General features: G+C 43.6%; 1 protein-coding gene across 1 annotated transcript in view; it reads right to left on the reverse strand.

Moving 5' to 3' along the window:
* Nucleotides 1-614: 614 nt before the first annotated feature.
* Nucleotides 615-17,821, reverse strand: part of THAP5 (THAP domain containing 5) — a 136,601-nt gene continuing 119,394 nt past the window's right edge. Inside the window, exons 5-6 of the transcript XR_006212039.1 lie at nt 8,247-8,309; nt 615-1,188 (exon numbers count right to left, since the gene is read on the reverse strand). The gene's annotated coding sequence lies outside the window, so the exon portion shown is untranslated. The remainder of the gene's footprint in view (nt 1,189-8,246; nt 8,310-17,821) is intronic.

A 17,821-nucleotide genomic window follows, 5' to 3' on the forward strand; every position in this document is an offset into this window, starting at 1 on the left:
AGAAAATATGGACACTGTGTCTACCTAGGGCCTTTCTATCTGGGAGCTGTAGGGTGGGCCTGTCCAGGACCTGCCAGGCAATCAAAGTCAGGATCAGCACAGTGTCCTGAAAAGAAAGCCTTTCTTCCCCACCAGGGCTGGGTGAAGGTTCAGATGAAAGCAGGGATAGAGTGGGGCATGTGAGTCCATTCGTAATGAGACAATGGGCAAAACCGGTGAGAACAGTCCAAGGTACTTTCCATGGCACAGGATACCTCTGGTCTCCCCGAGGACTTGGGAGAACCATGGATTTAGTAGGGAGAAGCAAGGGCTCATGATGTGAGATCCCCTTCACATGACCCATGCTTCTCTCTATAAGGAAACAGTTGTGCATCTTGTGTATTGCCTTTGGCTTTCCATCCCTTTAACAAAAATGTACAAAACCATTCACTATAGGGAAAGCCAAGAGAAATTAAACAAGTCGTTCCAGGAAGTATAACTTGTTGGTGGCAGAGCCAAGACCAAAAGCCAAGTCCCAGGACTCCCGATCTGTGGCCTCCCATAGCACAGCACTGCTGAGTAGTTGACTGCCTCATCATGCCTTCATGTCATTCTGCTTTAAGAGTTTAGCATTTATACCCAGGCCCATTTTGGTCGCTGGAGGCAGGAGAGGACAAAAAAAAAATCATATAATAAAGGTTGTATTTCTTTTGTTAGAGGACTTCAGAGCTAGGCAGAGAGGACCAGGGAATAAATAATTTAAAGACCAAGGACCAGAGACATGGCTAAAACCCATTTATTCCTAATCTACACAAGACTGGCCTCTAACTAGACATGTAGCTTCCACCTGCCTTTCTTCCTTTGCGTAGTTTTGCTCTGTGATTCTTTTTTTACTGAAGTAAAGGTGCTTATTACACAGTCCAACGGCACTTAATGCAAATGTGAACTATGTGAATTTGAGATAAGGTGACATGAGAATATTAACAAAGTCTCGATTAGTTTCCTAAAATGAAAAAAAAAATACATTCCTCAAATTTACAAAAAAAAATCACACAATTTCAAAGCAGGGGCCAAATGAACTATATGCCGTGTTCACATTTGACAGTGTTGCTTCAGCTGTTGATGGAAATACCCTGCTTCCTTTGTCGGTGGACTGTGGATCACCCTCCTGTTTACATGCACCAGAATTTCTGCAAAAGATTTTGGTTACTTTTGTGCTGTTATTTTAATAGTCACTGCAACTTAAGCATTTAAAACTTTTCGAATCACATAACAGTATCATCCAAGACGTTATTGAGTCATATGGCTAGCGTGAGTGCTGAAAATCGGGTCTGCAAATTGGTGACTTTGCAGTGCAAGTTACATAAAATGCCATTACACAAGCCAGACAACCACTGAGATAGGCCAAGCAGTAAATTTAGTGAACTCTCAAAGGGAAATATTAGTGAAAACACTGAGAGAAGAAGAAAGAAATATTCAAGGACAAACATGTCACATGTTTGTGGATAGATACAATTTGAGATAATAGTCCCTCTCCTGTGCCCTTAACTATTATTGTTTTTCCTTCAGAAAAATTAATTATGAAAACTTTGAAGTACATGAGGTCTTCAGGACTGTATGCTTGACATAAATAAGGATATGTTATACCATAGTGTTATGGGTTGAATTGTGTTCCCACAAAAGATGTTGGAGTCCTAACCCCCAGAACCTGTGAATGTGATCTTATTTGGAAATAAGGTCTTTGCATATGATCAAAATAAAATGAGGTCATTAGGGTGGTCCCTACCCCAGTATGACTACTGTCCTTATAAAATGGGGAAATTTATATAAAATGGGGAAATTTAGATGCACACAGGTATGTACAGAAGGAAGATGATGTGGTAACACAGGGAGAGGACCATCTACAAGCCAGGGGATGCCTGATGCCACCAGAAGTTGGAAGAAGCATGGAATGGATTGTCCATTCCAGCAGCAAGCATGCCGACACCTTGATCTCAGACCTCTAGCCTCCAGTACAGTGAGACAATACATTTCTGTTGTTTAAGCCACTCAGTTTGTGATACTCTGCTATGTCAGCCCTAGCAAACTAATATACTGATTGACCTTTGTAGAAATAACTCATTTTTGAGGAGGTGTACCCATTCTCAATGTTTTGGCCAACTGAGGACCCCGAGGAATGCCTCTTTGGGGAGGAAATGCCTGCCCCTGTCAGGTTACCAGTCTCAAGGGGAGTGCCTTTGCTTTCTCATCTGTCATTTACATGGCAGTGTGACCAGTTCATCAGAGGCACTTCTAAGAGACTTGTTGACTTTATGGTGGAAAGTCAAGTTTTGACTGGGGTGATGAGATTGCAGGAGAAATTGGGGTCAACCCCTGGGTGGACAGTCATACTTACTAGGGTCTGGCTCCCACTTAGAATAGAGCTGGGGTAATCTGGTGGGAACAATAAGGAAGGTTGAAGTTTGCCTAAGAAGGTCAGGGGCAATATAGATAACCTGCATTTTTGTCAAGAGCCAGGTATGTATAGTTATAGAAGAACATGGATGAATGGAGAGGTGAGGGCAGAGGTGGATGGGTTGAAAAGAGGAGTCAGAGCTGAGGCAGTGGAGGGGTTACAATGAGAGCTACCACATTTTAAAATGCTGCTCAGAAGGGCATCAGTGTCGCTCAGTTGGTTGAGCATCCAGCTCTTGATTTCGGCTCTGGTCATGATCTCATGGATGGTGAAATCAAGCCCCACATGCCTTGAACTCTGTGCTGACAATGCACAGCCTACTTGGGATTCTCTCTCTTTTCTCTCTCTGTCCCTCCTCCCGCTCACATTCTTTCAAAATAAATAAATAAACATTAAAAATAATAATAATAATAATAATAAATAAAGTGCTGCACAGAGCCAGCACACCAAGAAGGATGAGGCTAGGGCTTTCAGTGCACAGACAGGCTGGTGGGGACAGAAGCAGAAGCCCTTCCCTCTGTGCTTGGCCAAAGGACTCCAGCAGTGACATCAGTTAGAAGGGAGGGATCAAGGCTCTCCTCAATAGGCAATTCTGGAGTCACATGTCTCATCGTTCATAAAGCAAGATGGTTTCTTGGGGTGATGTCTATTTCATATGGAGGTTGGTGGTTTTGGAGACAAAGCCTAGTGCCAGTTGGGCTGCTGTGATTTCTGAAGTGGAAGTGTCCAACAGGGACTCTGTGGACAGAATATGAAACAGAGATAATCAAAGAGGTTGAGATACAAATGCATCTCTTAGTCTGTGAATGGCTCAGACCTCTTTTGATCCAGCAGGCACCAAGTTTTTGCTTACATTTCTTCTCCTGTCTTCATCCCTCACTCAGTCATTATATGAGCACATAAGGCAGCAGGCAGAAATGGTGGTGAGGAGAGTAAGGGATTATGTATCTTTGGGGGAGGGCGGTAATAACAATGATCACAATAGCAACAATGGGAGTCATGGTGGCTGATATTTCCTGAGGACTTTACAAGTGCCAACCCCTGTACCAGATATGTTGATTCTCAGTGTAATCATGCAAGGAAGCTGTCATTACTCCTTCCCTATAGAGGAGAAGCCCCTGTCTGCCAGATTTTCAATAAATGCTCTGCGTCACACAGATGGTATGTAGTAGACCATAGTAATGTATGATATTGCATTGTAACATATAGTAAATAGAATCCTTACCACAACTCTCATAAAGTGAGAGATGTCAACCAGATTAGTTCCTTGCTGCAAGTTGTGACCACAGTGGGGAGGCAGGGCTCCCAGGACAGTGTACTCTATCTGTCCTAGTGAAGTCTCACTACAAACACAGGGCTGGAAATGAAATGAGAAGTGGAAGTTAGACTGGTCAAGTTCCCAATCTGGGGGAGGGGTTTCCTGTATGGTGAGATCCAGATTTCCTCAGGATGTTCAAGCAACACACAGCATGAGAAAAAGGTAGGGCAAGGGCAATAGCATCAAAAGAAATTCATGGTTTGGTCCACTTGTTCTTGCTGTGAACTGCTGTTCCCATAGATTGCAATTCTGAGGCCCTAAAGAGGAAATTTCAGAAATGACCCCTTTGAGCATTATTTACTGGAAATTGGAGAGGAAAGTTTCCGTATCAAACACTGTTAGAGAGAGCTTGCTTGCTTCCGAGTTCCTTTTCTGCTCCATTCCTCAGATGCCAAATGCTGCCAGAGTTTCGGCAGTAGTTTTGCATGCAGTTGCAAGCTGTCACTTGGGTAATACAGGGGAGGGAGTTTAGCTTGACGGTGTGTTTTCCAACATGGCCAGGAGCATTCTATACAAAGGCAAGTATGATTAATGATTAAGCTAGTAGCTGCGTTAGAGTATACAACTTGGCCAAGGTCAAGTCTGGCATGAGGGGTGGCCTGGATGAGGCCATTTGAGGGCCAAGGTGGTGCAGATGAGTGGAAAGCCTCCAAAGAATCCAGGCAGAACCTCCTTACTTGGGGGCTGCAGAAGTGATCCCATGTAAAGGAGGCACAGGAGGCATGAAGGACTGATGAGGATCTGGACCGATGTCCTCTCCACAAAGCCACTGTTCTGACTCTTCCTCTGGCCAGCCTGAGCTATTCTAGGGCCACCATTACTCCTGTAGGCTGCTGTGTTCATTTCCTGTGGCTGCTGTAACAATGACCTCAAACTTGGTGGCTTACAACAGAAATTTACTCTCTCATGTTCTGGAGGCCAGGGAAGAACCCTTCCTCACCTCTTCCAGCTGGTGGTGGCTGTTGCCACTCCTTGGCCTCCTTGACTGTATCACTGCAATCTCTGCTCTGTGGTCACAGCCTCTCTTCCTCTTTATGTGCCTTCTCTCCAGTCTCTTATAAGGACACTTATTATTGGATTTGGATTCACCTGAGAAATTCAGGATGACCGCATCTCAAGATCTTTAACTTAACTTCTGCAAAGACCCTTTTTTGAAATAAGGTAACATCCACAGGTTCAGGGCATTAGGAAATGGAAAAATCTTTTCGGGGACCACCATGCAACTCATTATAGGTGCCAAGAGTCAGGGAACTATGAGGACCTATATCTTTGTTGTCTAAACACAATGCTTTTTGGTTTCTGTGTCACAAGTATTGCTTAGGCTTGAATTTGTGAGTGGTGTTCAGTGACAAGGCAAGTCAAACTTCAAGATGCCTTTTAGCCAAAGCTATGCTCCTGAGTGATCTCTAGGGGACTCCTGTCTGTTGGGCATCTCAGTCTAATCTTCTACAGGTCCTCCTTTGCTTGTGCCCTTCAGCCTGTGGTGGGTAAATTAGACCCAACAACTAAGAATGCAAGGGACTTCAGAGGCCATCTGATTTACATGGGTTGCAAGTGTTTAGCACCAACTATAACCAACGCTACCCCAGACTCATGACAGATATGAAGCATCTCTTGTAATGTCAGTCCAGCTAGAGCCTCGGACTTCTCAGGCCAGTCCTCAGAGTAGCCACGGCCATGGGTTAGACTTAGCACAGGAAATGAAATCCCTCTGCGATCTCTGACGCCAAACAAGCCTCATTTTTTGGAGGAAACTGACGCCCAGAGAGGATGAGAAAATTGATAAAGGTGGTGCTCTATTCGCATATATCTCAACACTGCATTTCCCATTAAAAAAAAAATCAGATTAACAACTTTGTAGTTTCCCAAATTAGGATCTTTTTTTAACCTTCAAAATACCTATGTGTTGACCTGATTTTCTTCTTATTCGTTTTAACAGTTCCGTACCTCACACAGACACATGGAGCCTGTCACCCTCCCAACGTGACTTAGCACACACGGCACAGCCATTCTGCTCTGCAGCTTCTGACCCTGTCTGCTAGCTCATAGAAAATGAAATTATATTAAATGGGATTTTAGAAAATTGTCACGGCCTAAAGTGAACATCATTTGTTGGGAAACAAACCATATGTTGGCAATTTTACTTCTAATTCTTGGCTTGGGGACATTTGAGTTCTAGGGAGAAGAAGGGGAGCCCCTCGCCAGGCCTCACTGTGCCCCTGCCAGTGGGGTGCCTCACTCTGCCATTTCCTGGGAGCAGTTCCCACCCTGAGGCCCCGTGGCTGAGATGCTTACTTCCTCAGACATTTGAATTTGCCCTGTTTGGATCTGTTGTTAGGAAAGAGAGGCCCTAAGACATCATGTTCAACTCAGCTTCTTCCATAGTCCGTTGGTCTGCTACAGTCTGGGGGAAAACTGGCAGCATGAGTTTGGGTAAGAGTTAAGAAGACAGGAGTGAACATTTCAAGGTTAGGGGAAAAAAAATGAAGAAATAAGGCTAGGATCAATCTTCAGCTTGGTCTGTTTGGTCCCAAGAGACTTTCCATTTGTCACAGTGGGGTGACGTAACCTTGATGGGGGGGGTTTTAAGGAAGAAGGAGCTACAATCTGCAGTTACCGAAGGGCCACAGAGATTCCTCCAGTTAAACTTCACAACAGCCATCTGAGACTGTTGCTCTTGCCCCCATTTTATAGAACAGGAAACCAAGGGTAAGAAAGTTTGTTATTTGCTCAAGGTCAACTAGTAACTGGCAAGTGAAGGAATCGATCTCCAGTGTTGCCTTCTAATTAAGTAAGGTATATCAAGAGGGATCCATAATAATTATTGGGGCAGGTTTTCTTCACGAATATGACATTTCTCTATGGGAAAACTCTGCAAGTAAATTCTACAGGGACAGTTATTGAGGAGAGGACATCATTCAAGGCTGAGAGTTGAGATAGAATACAAATTGTGTGATCAACTGTATTCCCTTCACCCCTAGACTGGAGCTCGCTGAATTCCCAAAGTCCTTCTTGAGTCTTTCTATTAATCTGAATGTTGCAAACCTCACCGATGCTTGTTAGTTGCATTTTGGTTATATTTGAGTGACTGTTAGAGCTACCATACTGGACGCTTGGCAATATCTAAGATGGAAGAACTCATTTAACCCTCACAACAATACCAGGTGGATGATCAGTATTGTCATACCCATTCTACAAATTAGGGAGCTAATGCAGGAATTCACATAATTTGCCCCCAAAACAAATCCTGGGGCATAGTGGGATTTCCCTCAAGGCTGTGACTCTCCAGTGTGTTCTAGTTAATGCCCTCTGGTTTGAAACTCCTCTAAGGACAGGAAGAGTGGCTTTGCTTTCCCTTGTTAGTTTCCCTTTCACTGGGGAAGATCGTGTCATTAATGTGTGCCTTTCTCTGTTCCATGCTGCCTTTGTTCCTTTAGTATCCACCGTCCTGACTCATTCCATTTTGGTTTGGATTTCAACCAATTGAAACCTAATCTCTGATACTGTTAGCTGGGGGAGCAGCAAATGTTAATCCTCCAGGGGAAGTGTTTGAAGAAGGAGACTCTGGAAGGACAAAAGGCCTTCGAGACCCAGATGATCCTCTAATGATCCAGGTGATAGGGAAGGTGGTTTTGAGAGGAGAGATTGCCTCAGAGCGTCAGAACAGGTAGAGAAATTGTATGGTTTATGGACCTGCAGCAGCATCACCACCTGGGAACTTGGCAGAAAGGCAGAATGTGGGGTCTGCCCTTTCAGAAGTCCCCAGGTGACTTGGGGGTACATTATAGTTTGGGAAGCACTGGTCTAGCTCATACTCTGCCTTCTTTGTCTGAACTCAGGGTGGAACTGAAAGGTAAATTCAAACCACCTTTTCCAGATGCTCAGGTGAGAGGGAACTTCATACAGGCAAGAGCAGCTGAAAATCAGATCTAGGGCTCCCAGATGGAGCCGGCAGTTTGCAACACAGTTAACTGATTCTAAACGAATAAATGGGCCAACCTCAACGTGTGGTGGCTGAGTTAGCGGAAATCTACCAGGTCAGATCTAATTCAAAATGTTTTAGTTTTAGATAAGTGATATCTAGTTTCTCCCCCATGAGGGCAAATGTAAAATAGCCTGAAATCTGTATTAGCAGTTGGAGAGCTGGCCAGATCCCTTTTCCTCTGGGAACCAATGCGTTCATTTCTCTCACGGCTCGGCTCATGAATTAACTATTTCCCCTGGAACTGAAATTGGAAGAACTTCCCTGAGCAAAAAGCAATTTCATTCCCCTCTGATTTTTTTCTAAGTGCAGGTTAACTTGAAGCTCAGCACTGCCCTGCTCTGCAATGCTCCAAGCTGACCTGTTCTCCTCCATAATGTCATCTTGCAGATAAATTGGAATCAGAGGGAAAAAGCAGCTCCAGAGCTTGGTGTTTTCTTAGCTTATTGTATTGTATTTTTGGCAAGTCTTTCAATCTTTAAGTGTTTAAAACTTTCCCTAATATTACTTACCTCGTTATCTCCTTTAAGGATGCCAAGTGAAGGTTAATGAGACGGTGAGGTGACTTTGATCTCCTGGGGAGAAAAAGAAAGCCTATAAATGTATCAAACACAGTGACTAGGTATAGACAAGATTTTAAAAAGACAAATCCTGAACACAGTCACCAATCTACATTAAACTTGCTGCTCCAATGGCGTGGCCATTGGCGTCATTCTGATACCTACCAGTGAGGGCTTGAAGGGCTGTGGGGGGCGGGGGCAGGGGGCGGAGGATCTCTAACAGCTGAGCCTTTTGTTTTGCCGCAGCACACTTCATAATGAGCCCTGTTGCCTTCAGAATTACATCTCAAAACTTCAGTTCTTGTGTTTTGATCTTTGCTCACCTCTTCAAGTTCAATTTTTATCACTTCTGGTCTCTCCTTTGCTGTCATTTCTGCTCTCCAACATTACCTGTCTTCAGTGCACTTTCTTATGACATTTACTGTTCTTTTTGCTCAGAATACTCTTCTTATCCCGTCTTCCAAACACCATCATCTGGTTAGTCTTCCTGATCCCTCACATCTCAGCTACCTCCTCTGGGAAGCCTCTCAGGGTCTTCTAAGCCTGAGTGGAGAGAGCCTCATGGGGTCCCATTGTAAACCCTTAAACCCTTTCTAGTAATTCCCTGTGTATTTACCTTTCTCTCCTAGACCAGTAGTTCTCAGCCTTGATTGGACATTTAGAATCATGTGGGGACATCTTAAAACTCCAAATATCCAGATCATACCCAGACTAATGAAATCACAATTTCTGGGAGTAGGATTTAGGTACCAGTATTTTTTAAAGCTCTCCCAGTGATTCCAGGGTATAAGTCAGCTTGAGAACCACTGTAATGGGTTGTAAACTCATGAGACTGCAGACAGTCACGCCATAATGCCTGGTACATAATGGCACCCAATAGAGCTCAGTGAATGAATGAGTGAATGAGATGTTGAGGTTACAGCTTGGCAGACCTTGAACTTTGATTCCCAGGTCATTGTTGGAGGATCATTCTCTTAGGTACCTGAGGCCCTGAGATTCATCTTCAACAGAAACCAATTAATCTTATTTCCAGGAAATGTAAACTAAGTTAATCAGATACTTTTATCACCCTTCCTTTCCAGCTCCCAGCCATTAGCTCATTTTTTTTCTCAGTAAGGAAGCCTACATAGAAAGCAAAATTAAGAGTAGATATGGAAAGGGAAGGAAGCTGAAGGTCTTACAGGATGTTTTTTATTTGTGATGCCTGATAAGCATCAACTTTGTACTATATGGATTCCATGGACTGGATATTCTTGATATTTGAGATAATTTATCTGAAAGGGCTCTGAAAATCATAAGGAGGCATTGTTGTTATTATGACCGCATAATTTCACTTATTCCTATAACAAATAGAAGGCCTTTATGATCGCACTAAACAACAGGAATATAAAGGGGAAAAGGGCCATTGCTACTTCTGTGGGATGAGTGTGCTAGAGAATCCTGAGCATGGGTCTTTTGCATGTCAGGTGATAAATCCAGGAACTCAGAGAAAGGAGTGCCATATAGCCATGTTACCTGCCACCCCCCTCACCCCCACTCTGGGTTGTGAGCACAGTCAGGGTGGAGGCTGTCCTACTCATCTGCCTTTGCTCAAGGCCTGACACAATTCCTGACATATAGTAATGATATCAACTCTCAAGATAAGATAGATCAGTTATGGTCCATTTGTTAGGTCAGATTCTTTGGGTTCCAGACACTAGAAAACCAGTTAAGCATAGAAGTATTTATTTATTTATTTATTTATTTAATTATTTATTTATTTCAGTAGTTAAGAAAGTCAAAACCAACATCAGAAAAGAAAAACACAACTTAGAAGAAGAACCTTGGGAAGGCTGTGCCCAGGGTTCTTTTTAGGACTTGTGACTCTGGAAACTAAGGCCCCCTCGGTATCACTCACCTCTGCTTTTCTTGTCTGTTGTTGGGTTCCTTCTCTCTTCCTATAGGGTGGCTCAAGACATGTAATGGGCACAGGGGCAGGCAATGGCTCTGGACTCACATTTTCCAAATCTTCCCTCCAGAGAGGAAAGGCTGTCTCTCTTGAGCTTAATTCCGTGGGAAGGACTCTGACTGCCTAAGATGAAGAGGTTGCCATTGCCCACTCATTGGGGCAGAGTGTGGGAGCACACCTGTAAAAGGATGGGGGCAGGCTTCTCAAGGAAAGGAGATGTTCTCGGAACAGTACCACTTGCTGGCATGTGGTTGTTACAGGGCTCCTTACTCCATCAGGTAATGTGTCCCAGTTATGAAAACAGATAGGATTAACAGGCTCTGTCTATTCATTGCAGATTTTTAAGAAAAGTACAAGAAGTTCTAAATAGCCCTCTGCAAGGCAACTACAATTACAATGAAGGAGAATACACAACTTTTGCAAACCCTAGGCTGAAAGCTCATTTTTCTGGAAATCATTCTTTTGTGTTTCTACTAAAATTAGAACATTATCCCATAGTGCCCCAAATCTGGTAAGATATGATTATGATCTTAACTCTTGGCCTGAATGAAATAGCAACATGGTGGAGAAGGCTACCCTGTCCTGGAAAGGGTCTATGCTAGCTACTCAGAGTTTGGCTGCTGCAAGGACTCTCACCCACTGACTGGGGCTCCCTGCAGGTCTGGGGCCTAAAGGGTCTGCATCTGAGGAAGCCCTCCTTTATCCAGAGTGCAGGTGCTGTTTAAATATTATTTGGTGTCTCATTTAATAGGGGATGGGAGAGTGAGAACTTTGAACAAGTTTCTATTTCTTATTGTCCTGAAACTTCCACTTTATTGCAAGTAAAGACTCCAAGTTGGTCTCATCCAGAACGAGGAGGTCTTTGGCTAATCTAGAGCAGTAATGTTTTCACAGTTCTTTCTGATAGTACAAGGTTCCAGAAGCAAGGCAGAGTGCATTGGCTTCCCTCAAACTGGAGAATTGAAATAAACCTCTCTGAAAAAGAAGCATCCTGTGGGAGTTGGGATAGCAGAGGAAGAAATAACAGGGCAGGGATGATGGTCCTGAAGGTTTTCATGTTGCCTGTGAAAGTTGGGTCTGGTAAAATGATGTGAGGGACAGAGGTCACTGAATCCTGCTCTCATAAATGTGGGGACAATGCAGAGAAAACAGGTTTTCCAGGAATAGGTGAGAGCCAACACAGGCCTGGGATGCTGGCATAAAAAGAACAAAGTAAGGCCCCAAAGAAAAAGAGACCTAGCATAGTTGTCAGTGGTATGTGAGTTGAGTGAAATCCCAGTGATAGTGGGGCAGATCACCAGGCTGGGAAAATGGGGCGGAGGCAGACTTCTTTCCATTGTCTCAATTGTCCTCTCCCAGGCTAGTGACCCAGGAAAACCCAATGACAGTAGCCTTTCTGCAGCAGTCTTTGCAGACAAAGTTCCCATACAAATTGCTACTGAGTGTCTGCCACATTTTAAATAGGGTTCTTTGGTGAAGCCAAAGTTCAAGGTAGCAAGAATTTTTTAAATTGCCGTTTAAAATAAACACTGTGTGGATGTTTTTGCCCTCTGCTAGCATAATTGCTCTCAGGGGGCAAATGATTTTTTGCTTAACCAAATGAATTAATAGATCTGTGGCTCTATAGAGGCAGCTCCACCTCCTACCACACAGACAGACATAGAGTTTGGAAACAGGGGAGAGAAGATAGAAAGAAGTGAGTGGTTCTGCATGAAAATTGAGTTGAATTCAGAGTTTGTGTGGATAGAAAGAGGGAGGGAGTGAAGAAGAAAGAGAATCTGCTGGCTGGGAAGAGGCTGGTTCTTGAGGAGGCAGGGTTAGACAAGAGACGACCAGCAGGAAAACTGATGCTGGTTCTCTTGGTGGGAGGACTAGCTACAGAACTTCTAGAAACAGCACCCTTCAGTTGTCTCACTTTATTGAAAATATTACTACAAGAATAAGATGTTACAGTGTATACCCATTTGAAAACCATAAAGGCAAACATTATTTTTGGTTTTGATTGAAAAATATTCAATTTTCATGGGGCACCTGGGTGGCTCAGTCGGTTAAGCGTCCGACTTCAGCTCAGGTCATCATCTCACGGTTCATGGGTTCAAGCCCCACATCGGGCTCTGTGCTGACAGCTCAGAGCCTGAAGCCTACTTTGGATTCTGTGTTTCCCTCTCTCTCTCTGCCCCTCTCCTGCTATTGCTCTGTCTGTGTCTCTCTCTCAAAAATAAATAAACATTAATTTTTTTTTAATATTCAATTTTTCATGTATACCCTTTGATGCTTTGCAATGGAAGCCTGGCCCCGATCACTGCCCCTGGATCTGTGATCAAAGTGATGGCACACACCTGTCTTGAAGGGGGGGCGGGGGGAGGTTGTGGAAATTAGGAAAAAGGGGCTGTAGTCCATGTTTGGGTCTAGCAGGGTGAAGAGAAAGGGGCATCATCAAACAGAAAGATAAGGTGATGGAGGGGCAGGCACAGGAAATTAGAGCAAGTGAGCCCTGAGGAAATGTAGGGAGTGTGCTGATTTTCCCACCACTGGGCAAGGGACTCTACTTACTCTTTTCTTCCTTTTTATTAGTTTTTTTTTTTTTAATTCCAATCTCTCATAAAGGAAAAGTTTAAACATCCTGACATGTTGAATGAAAGTCACTCTGACTTCCTGTATGCCCACCACATAGAATCAAGAATTGTTAACATTTGACCATTTCTTCTTTTCATTTCATTTCATTTCTTCTTTTCTATGTATGACTTTGATTTTTACTATTTATTTTTATTATTTTTTTGTGGAGCCGTTGGCACATACATTGCAGGACATCATGACACTTGAGCTCTAAAAACTTAAGCATGTGTTTCCTAAATATAAGCCATTATCACTCAACTATTAAAAGGAAGGGTCAGGGGTGCCTGAGTGGCTCAGTAGGTTAAGTGTCCAACTCTTGATTTCAGCTCAGGTCATGATCTCATGGTTCGTGAAATTCGGGCCCCGCATTGGGCTCTGCACTGACAGCGCAGAGCCTTCTTGGGATTCTCTCTCTCCCTCTTTCTCTGCCTCTCTCTTTCTCCAACTCTCTCTCTCAGAAATAAATAAACTTGGGGTGCCTGGGTGGCTCAATCGATTAAGAGTCAGACTTCAGCTCAGGTCATGATCTCACCGTTCATGACTTTGAGCCCCACATCAGGCTCTGTGCTGACAGCTCAGAACCTGGAGCCTGCTTCAAATTCTATGTCTCCCTCTCTCTCTCTCTGCCCTTCTTTAGCTTGTGCTCTTTCTTTCTCTCAAAAATAAACAAACATTAAACATTTTTTTAAATAAATAAACAAGCTTAAATAAAAAGGAAGGGTCAGCCCTAAGAGCAGGGGAACTCAGAGGTCACCAGGTGGCTGGTACCTGAGTTATAAAACAAGGAGCAGGGAAAAGGCCCCACTCCAGCTTCCAGGAAGTCTGGTGAACCAAGGAGATAAGCCTGCCACCCCTTGCCTGAGCCATTCCCAGCAGGTGTACTTTGTAATGTGAAAATGTCTTCCCAGAGATACCCATCCTTGCCACAGCATTATCATGTCTTCCCTCCCTTCCTCTTTTCCTCCCCATGGCTGTTTTCCTGTGCTCTCTTTTCTTGACTCTGCTTCTTATTCTATTACTCCGTGAAGCATCTCCTTGTCATTGCCAGCCATGGGTTGGGTCACAGTTAGGGACACAGGAGTCATACAGGGCTGATGTGTTTTGGGGGAAGGGGAGTAGGTGAGTGTGGCAGGGGACCAGAGGGAGTACTGCCTGTGAGGAAAAAAAAGGTCACAGTGACCATTTAGCCCCTCACACTGGCTAAGGGGGAATGTGATCTTGGACTGGCTGTGGTGGGTTGTCTGTCTGTCAGCCTGCTCTGCTAGGTTCTGTATTTCCATCTGTGCATCCATCACTCTATTCTTTTTATGCCTCTGACACTATTTCTTTCCCTTCTTGTGTCTATCTCTTTCTCTTCCTTTCTGGCTCTCTCTGACTTTCATTCCTGTCTGTTTATGTGTGTAACCCAGCTCTTCCCTTTACCATTTTCTTTCTTTCTTTTCTTTCTTTCTCTTTCTTTCTTTTATTCTTTCTTTCCTTTCATTTTCTTTTCTTTTCTTTTGCCTTGCACTTTTTAATGCAGAGATCTTACACATATTTTATGCATTCCTAAGTATTTTATAGTTTTTAACACTTTTAAAATTTAAATTCAAGTTAGTTAACATACAATGTCCTTTACCATTTTTTCTATTCCATGTTCAGACGATGCTAAACTTAGAGAAGAAGCCTTTTGAAGCAGGGACAAGATATGCCACTCAACAGTATCTGCTCTTTTTTAGGGATGTTAGTATCCAGACATCTGAGAAGTGCTGTGGGGCCTTTGTAAAGGAAAGCAGTGTGTGGTTGTAAAGAATAATGCTGGCAATAACAAATAAGGACATAAGCCACTTTGTAATTTTGTTTGCTTCCATTTGGGTGTAAATGCTCATGGGATAAGTAGTTATCATTTCAATGGTCAGGATGCTTTATTTACCACACTGCTGTCTATTTCCCTGTGGCCTTCTTGGGAGGATAAAGTCTCCTCTGTGCCAATTAAGGAGTTAAGGAAGAGACAGGCCCCGTATTTCTAGATTCCGGCAGAACAGGTCTGCTAGTTATGAGCCTGAGGGCAGTGCAGAGTGCAGCCAGCCCCTCCTGGAATCTGCCAGAGCTGTGGTTCCAGCTGGTGTGAGGACATTTGCCAAAAAATTGGAAATTCCAATGGCATCTAAGCAGGTACATCTCCCAGAACAACCACTGGGCACCCTGTAATATGCCCATTCAAGTTCACGGCTCACTACAAAACCCCTCAAGCCTCTGGCTATTATTGCACTGGATATGGCTGGCATGCAGCCCCAGCTGATAAGCTGAGGGGCATAAAACAAAATCAATAGCACTTTTTCTCCCCAGCATCATTTCATCCTCCTTATTGTCTCTAATGTAAACATATAATCATTTAGTCAGGCCACTTTTAAGTCAAGCACCAGGAGTAACAGGCGCCAATTGCAAGACAGCTACGCTGGGTTTGCTGCATTTGAATTCTGCATTAGACCGCCAAAATCTGATTTTCCTATTATTTAGAAGAAACCTCTAGGGGTTATTAAAGTTAGCTGCAAATAACGTTACAGACCCATCATCTTTACGTTCAATGCAAACATTATTTATTGGGAACCCATTATAGTTCTGCACCATGCTGGTCTGTGGTGGGGAGGATGTACAGATGGCTAAAGTTGACCCCAGACATGAGACAGGGGACAGAATTATGGAAAACTGAGCAGAATCGGGAAGGGAATTGGGAAGCCCTCTTGAAGGGGGTAGGATGATGTGAACAGGGATGTGAAGAACACAAAGGACTTGCGTGGGTGGAAAAGGGGAGCAAAAGGGAAGCCCAGAGGGAGACCGCTGACAGCCTGAACTGCTGCAGACTACAGCTGTTCCTAGAAGGGGAAAGTAAGAGCAGACAATAGTCTGGAGCTGTTTGGTGGGAGGCTGTGAAAGCCTTTCTGGCAGTTTCTGGGTGTTTTCACTGTGTCATGGGAACCATTAAAATGTCCTCTGCTTCTTGCAAACCAGCAGGGACTGAGTTTATGTGGTGGGCTGACTTTTAGCAATAGGGATTCGGTTGTACGCTTATATTTGAGTAGACCATGCAGGGCTTGGAGGTCAGGGAGACTTTGGTTCCAATCCCAAACTCTGCACATTCAAAGAGAAATTAAACAAGTCTGAGGACTGGGCTGCCCCATCTGCCACACATTTTCTTTCCTTCTATCTTTTCTCTGTTTTTCTACTACTTCTTGCCCCTCTTCCTCCTATGGAACATCAGCATCTCAGCTCCGCTCAGATGCCCAGCACTTGCCTGATTCTCTGCTAAGAATCCACTGCTGTTAAAGCATTGGGGAACGATGCAGAAGATGGGAGAGTCCTTAGGGGGCAGAGGAGGGTGTTCACGTCAGATGTTCCGCCGAAAATAACTTTAAGACCTCCTGTTAGACATTTCTGTTCTTTAAAATTACCTCCTGGCAAAATAGTCCCTGGACACCAGCCTCTTCTTCTCCCTTCTCCCTTCATCCACTGCCTCTCTTCTTCCCTCCTCTTCTCTTTCCATTACAATAACTTCCTACTTATTAGGCAGAGCAATTCAACCTTGCCCCAATTCTTTTTTTTTTCTTCTTTTTTTTTTAAGTTTATTCATTATTGAGAGACAGAGGGAGACAGAGCATGAGCAAGGGAGGGGCAGAGAGAGAGGGAGACACAGAATCCGAAGCAGGCACCAGGCTCCGAGCTGTCAGCACAGAGCCCGACACAGGGCTCGAACCCACGAGCTGTGAGATCATGACCTGAGCCAAAGTCGGACGCTCAACTGACTGAGCCACCCAGGCGTCCCAACCTTGCCCCAATTCTTAACTGCCATTTGTACCCAATCATCATGGTGAACGAATCAAGGATCTGTTCTCAGTGGCCATCTAGTGGCATCTTTTGCTATTTGAGCACCCTTGAGAGGTAAAACAAAACAAAACAAAAACAAACAACAAACAAGCAAAACACCTGCATGGGATGCTTTAATTTAGACCCTTATGAAGATGATACTCAAATTTGAAGATAGAGTTAGTCCCTATTCTGTGATGAGAACCCTGTACAGGTTGATGTAATAACTATGGTTATATTTGATTAGTTCTAAAGGATATGCAAGAGGTTTTGATATAAATATCCAGACCTCACTTACTGTGTAACTAGTAATAACCCTTAACCAACAAGCCTAATGGCCTCGTTCTGGGGGAATCAGATCCATTTCTTTCTGTACCTCATCATGGAGGAATATCCCCTACTTGCCTTTCCATAGGCCTTAGCTATTGCTAAGTAATTACTTAGCTATTGCTAAGTAATGCTGCTACCCCTTGCCCCTGCTTCTGCTGTGTGTGGTGGCACTGCCAGCTGGGTCCTCTTGCAGGATTAGTATTCCACATGCTCTGGTAACAAGAGTGGGAAGATTAACTTCCAACCCCAAACTGAGACCCTCATTGTGTTATTTCACGGCACTGCTAACATCATTATATACCACCCTCTCCTTATTGTTGCAGATTTCGATGTTATGGTGCCATTACTGCATGCCAAATAGTATGTGGGTACGTGAGCTATAGGACCTTGATTTTGAGTCTTTGTTTATCCATTTGTAAAATGGTCATAATAACATTGACTTATGGTGCTGTAGTAATGATTAAATGCTCTCTATACTATGTAAATTGCTTGGAAACCAGTAAGTATTTACATATTTCTTTCCTACAAGTTCCTGCAAGTTTCCCTTTTCCACAAATGCTAAGTCATACTATCGATCACAATATGCATTTAGCAACAGAAGAATCAAGATAATAAACTAATGTTTGTCAAACATGTAACTCACATTATTATCGAAATCAGGATAAAAACTAGAAAAGAAGTGGGAGAACAAAGGAGCAGACCATTAAGGATATCTTTGAGAAAAAACAGTGAAATCATCACTCATCCAACTGGATTCTAGATCAGAGATTATCAACTAGAAACCTGGATA

This window comes from Panthera tigris, chromosome A2 (assembly GCF_018350195.1).
Source record: "Panthera tigris isolate Pti1 chromosome A2, P.tigris_Pti1_mat1.1, whole genome shotgun sequence".
NCBI lineage: Eukaryota > Metazoa > Chordata > Mammalia > Carnivora > Felidae > Panthera > Panthera tigris.